The following is a 6,000-nucleotide window of genomic DNA, read 5'->3' on the forward strand; positions in this document are numbered from 1 at the left end:
GGCCATAATCCAGTTCCATGGCTACAGAGCTCAGCACGCACAAGCTCATTGGTTTCATGGCCTTCACTGTGCTTTGCTCTGCATTAGATTATGGCAAATTAAGTATAAACTGAGTTCTCTGCTGTGCAGATACAATATGAGGGTTTCAATGATCTACAGTTGCATTCCTTAGCAGACTTTGTCTCCTGCTACCATTTCAGGACCAGAGGCGGGTTTAAGGTAGTGCAACCAGTTTGGCTTCATTGGGTGCTGGTGCCACAACAATGATGTAGAACAGAGCACAAGAAGCGCAGAGGGAGGGGCCACCAGATTTTACCATTGCATGGGGCGCTGCTGAAATTTAAGAGCCCAAAGTCCAAAACTGTCAGGATTTCTATGTTTTCCTAGCTCCCTTGTTTATGCATACTTTTAAGGAGCAGAAATGTAAATATCTATCATCATCATCATTTTCATGTGCATAATGGCTGTCTGCTAAAACACAATAAACTGACTTGACTGACAGTGAAAAATACACTAAAGATGCATGCCAAAGTCACAAATCCTTTGGCTTCAGAAACAGTAAATGACTTGTGTGGATCACAAAATATACAAACGCGATTTAAAATGGTTTTTTTTGGGGGGGGGGCAATAAAATGATTTTGGGAGACTTTTGCATATTACATCCAAAAATGAGCCTTTGATTCTTGCTGTGAATCTTGCCTGTGTCTTCTGAAATCTAACCTATACATGTAAACCTCCACACATGTACATTTTGGAAATCTGACATGGCACCAGTGTCCCCAGCCTGTAATTCAGCATTAATCCCAAAGTGTTGAAACAACCTGTTTGTTTGGAACTCTTTCCCTTTCATCTCTGAACAAAGATTTCTTCATACACAATCCTTTCTTTTTTTACCACTGCAGGGAAGTAATTCCACTTGAAATATGCACAAAATTATAAATACTTTTCTTATACATGCATGGCAAAAGAGATACTCTGTGCATTTCCTACACACACAGTGCCATTGCTTTGCACATGCCTTATACCAAGGAAGCTGTATTATATGAAGTCAGAACACTACTCCATCTAACTCAGTACTGTTGATACTTTTTTGGCAGCAGCAGCCCACAGTTTCAGGCAAGAGTCCTTCCCAGCCATGCCTAGAGAGGAGAGGTTTAGGAGTGAGGACTATTTGCATGTAGAGCATGTGCTCTAATGCTGAGCTGCAGCCTCTTCTCGTTCTTGGCCTGGTTCAGCAAAACCATTCACAGCCCTTGGTTTCTTCATGCCTGATTAGTCTTCACTTGATTACTGGTACCTGAGTGTATGGACTGTCAGTAGTGTTACATGTGTGAATGATCTTCCACCACAGACAGAAGTCATCACTTGATGTCTGAGGGCTCCGTCACACTTACCTTTGCTCTGCATTTCTAGGCACAGGTCCGGGGTTTTCAGGTCCGTGTCTGAGAACGTCTTCCCTGCCCCTGCCGGCACTTTCCCCATGAAAACCCTCTTTTCGCTGCTAATGAGAGAAAATGGCACTCTGCGGAAAACCTGGATTGCTGTTTGTTCCAATTCAGCGTTAAAGAGTAGGTTTTCCTGGGGAAAGCATTTCAGGTGGGGGAGGTGCTTGGACTGGGAAAGTGCTGGACTTTGTGTCTAGAAAGTGTAGGGCAAAAGGTAAGTGTGGATGAGCCTGTAGTCACCAAATCACACAAAATACATGTGTGAAGCAGCCCAAAGTATCGTCTTTGTTTAGGAAAATTGAGGTGGTTCTGGTTGCCCTACTTATGATTTGGGTGCAGTTCAGCATTCTCTATAACACTGAATCTAGAATTATATTCTATATTGTGAGCACATTTCTTTAATTCATTCCTATTGGTTATTGATTTAGTTTAACAATCTTGAATCAAGATCAGATGTCTTTCGGCTGTAGAAGCAACCCTCAGCTCCTCTTCTCTTTCTCTGCTGCCTTTATGTCTCTGCTTCCATAAACGTTTTGAAATGTTCCTTACATGATTCCATAAAAGTCTGTATGTTGCTGGTTGTGCCAGGTCACTGCCTTGTGGGGCTCAAATAACAAGGAAATGTGCATTTCATAAGGGGTGGAAGAAAGCTAGGAAACACCACGGTGCCCCTGGAGCAGCAAAACTAGATGCCTTCATCTGCTGCACCTGCAGTAAAACATCTCTCTCCTATATCAATCTCTACACCCACAGCAGGCACCGTGACTCTCTAATGTTTACTTTACCCTCAAAGGCCACTCCTCTATTGTTACCTGAGACTAGGAAGAAGTAAGCTAGAGAGCTAGATAACGTCAGAGGGGCAGATGCAAAACCAAGGTTTGCAATGGATATTAACAGGCAAAGGGCTTTTTTTTTTTTGGTCAACAACTGATCCAATTCTCTGCTCATGGGGAATGCTCTCTGTTAGCACATTATTTCTCCTCCCAAGTGTCCATTGCCTGCAGGTGAATTTTTTCTTCTGCTTCTTATTCCCTCTTGCTAATTCCAACTGACCTCAGAATGACATCTGATATCTGTTCTGTTTTGACAGCTTCATGACCCACTGTCTTGTGCTCTGTTAATATAGCACATTTAGAGCCTTTTCTCAAAAGTGTTTACCAATGTAAGTTGATTTTAATCATCACCAAGACTAAGTAAAATGACATTTAGGTTTTAAAGTGCTGATGTTTAACATTTTCTCCATGAAGCCTCCTTTCTTAAAGAAAGGAAACACCTGGGAAACTATCTGAGTTTGATGTGTCTGAGGAGGTGATGTTGAACAGCTATTTCGTTTCCTATCAGTTTGCTTTCTTCAATGGCTATTCTTTCTAACACTCTATGGACACAAGATTCACACACCAAATTTTAGGCAACTCTATCCCAGTGTATCCCCACATGGCACAGGTTTGACCAGGGGTAGGCAACGTAAGGCCTGGGGGCTGAATGCGGCCCAATCGCCTTCTCAGTCTGGCCCATGGACGGTCCGGGAATCAGCATGTTTTTACTTTGACGCTCCTTGGGCCACTTCTGGATCCTTCTGTCCATTCTCACGTCCTGCGCTGTGAAAGCTGTGAGAAGAGGGACTTGCCCAAAAAAACTTAGTCTGGGGGTGCGAGCCACCACAGTGCTCGCACACATGGTTAAAACGACACCTGTCCCATGTGCAGGAGCCATTGTTAAACTCCCAACATTCCATGTGGGGCTTGGAGGACTCAACTCTCTGGGCTCTCTTCTCAACATGGGGAGCTACCACTTTGGACCACAGATCACTGTCCTTAATGTCCCAGTGAGCCTTGGGGTCCTCCGCGGCCCTAGCATGAAAATCCTCATCGTAAGCCAAGGCCGCTGCCTCCCCTGCCATCTGTCTAGTCTTGAGAAGAATGCCTTGGTAATTTGCCAACTGCCACTTCCGTCAGGATAGGCAGCTGACACCAGCCCCATGTAAGTGGTGAATGCGGCCAATAACACACACAATGGAGGCAAATTAACAGTAAACCAGCCTCTCTAACCTTGCCAATTGCCTGGAAGGAAAACAAGTGAGCCTGGGCCGAGGGGCATCGGCCCCTTATGCTGGCCCTCACCCCACCCCAAGCCAGCTGCCCATAGGCCTGCCGAGATGGGGGCAGGGCAATGGCCTCCCTGGAACAAAGGTGGGTGGCTCACCTGTCCCAGGAGCCCACGCGGTGTCGCAAACCACCCAAGGGAGGGGGAGAGCGGATATTATTGATTTTCTTTCATTGTTTTATGAAACAATATGTAGTCAGCCTTGGATGTATAATCAGGGCAGAATAGAAAAATACTGCAAGCCTCTCCTATGAGTTCAATAGGTGGAACCTTCCCTTCCACCTGCATCCATAGTACGAAATACTGCGTATTAAGGGATGGTTCTAAGGACCTCAACAATGTGAAGTGTTTTCAACACTCAGAAAATCGGACTATTTCTGCTACTGCTTGTCGATGTTTCAAATCCTCGCCTTAACCAACGAGGCCAAAGAACTGTTCACTATCAAGTCAGAGTGATGTGCTCAGGGGAGCTGCCCAGCCAATGAATTCCTGAGAGCAGAGCATGACAAGATGGGGAGCTGGAAAGTGGATCCAGTGAAGGTTTATTTGGTCCCCTGAATCGGTGGGCTTCTCAAACAGGAATTTTCCTGGCTGGTGGTCTCAGGGGTGGGGTGGCTTTTTATGGTGTTTGATCATTCCCCTTGAGTCCCCCTGAAAATGTCTCAACCTGTTCTAGACTGGGCCTGCTGACTGGGAGGAGGTGGGACATGAAAAAAGACCTGCATAAATCATTATTAGTATTATTAGTAGTTTTATTCATTTACCCCAATAAATTAGCAATCTTCACATTTTATGTGAGAATCATTACTGATTAAAATGGCAGTTAAGCTGTATCAAATTACAGTCTGTAACCCCCACCCCAAAAAACTTGCTTAAGCCAAACTTTGCAAAAATACCATATTTGCTTATTATAAAAGCCACTTAAACTGTTATTAAATGTTAGTCAAAGACAGATGGGTGTTTGAGATACAGTGCTTTTCTACTTATCCTCTGGGAAGTATGAAAATGATCATAATTTTGATGAATTGGTTAGCAAGAGTTGACCAAAAACAACTGCTTTTGTTCAGGGTGCTTAAAATGTTTCCATGTGCTTTCATGTTTATTATTTTCACCCAACACCTGCAAGTTATGTAGGTCTGTGGTGATCCCTGCTTCTACAAAGGACAGATGGGGCCGAGGCGTTGCAGTGTGGGTGGTGCACTCCAAACTGCCATGCAGTGCACATGGGCCACAATTGCAGTAGGACACTCTCCCCAGCTTTGGTTTAGCTCTAAAGCTCGACATATAAAGAAGGGAAGGAGGTGCCAACCCTCTTCCACACCTATAGCTTACCTTCTTGTCTTCTTTTTACCCAAACTCTTTTTTCTTCAGCTAAACTTCAGCTAGGAGGAAGGGGAGGGGCAGCATCACCGAGCAAACATCACTCTCATCACGTGCATTTGTAATAACTCTACCCTTGCACACACCTAGGGACCGCTCCACAGAGTTAGAAACCCTGCAAGGGTGCAGGCCTTGATCACACAGATATAGGCCCATAGGCCATAGGCCCATATCAGACATTGTAATGAACATGCATGTGGGCATTAATTCTACATGCTTTTAACATCTGTCAAGAGTTGGGTGGGGGAAGCAGTTGGAGAGGAGGCCATGGTGTGGAGAGAAATCAGGTCCCCTCATCGCCCTGCTTTAGCTGTCATTGGAAAAGACAAACAGATCTACTACCAGAACGTATCATTTCAGCTAACGCGACCATTTTTAAATCTATGTTCTATGCGCACAGAGCAATACCTCAGTAAAGAGCACATGTTTTGTCTGCAGGGGGTCTCAGTTCCAATCTCTAGCATCTCTAGATAGGGCTGGAAAGGTTCCAGTTTGAAGTCCCGGAGAGGCCATGCTGTTTTTCTTTTGTTTTTCTTTTTTACTTTTGGAACAATTATATTCAGAACAGGAGAATCAACACAACTATACAAACAGGGGAGAAGTTACATGAAAAAAATAACACTCATTGCCGCATTTAGTCCAAATTGAAACAGAGGTAGAATTCTGAAAGCCTTCAAGTAATTTTTATTTTATTTTACCAATGTGCACAAGAAAACAACCAGCCACTGACGTATCAAGCGGCCATCCAGCCACTCCTTGGGCTTTCCTCATATCGCCATTTTCTCAAGGTGAAAGGAGAAATACTCACCAGATGTAGCTAAGAGTGCTGAGGCTCCAAGGGCTACAAGTTTGGCAGTGACCACCAAGGCATTGTAACCTGTGCCCTCATGATTAGGGCAGCTGGTAGCGGTATACAGGGTTCTTACTTGGGTCCTGGAGGCGTCATCCCCCTTCTTCTCTGAAGGAACATTTCCATGTATGGCAGATGGGGATGGAAGTGGTTGGGAACCGTAGCCAGATAATTTGTTCAGATCCAAATCTAATTTGTTCTCCTCTGCTGATTGCTTGGAAT

The sequence above is a fragment of the Podarcis gaigeae genome (genome assembly GCF_964106915.1).
Source record: "Podarcis gaigeae genome assembly, chromosome: 4".
In the NCBI taxonomy this organism is placed as follows: Eukaryota; Metazoa; Chordata; class Lepidosauria; order Squamata; family Lacertidae; genus Podarcis; species Podarcis gaigeae.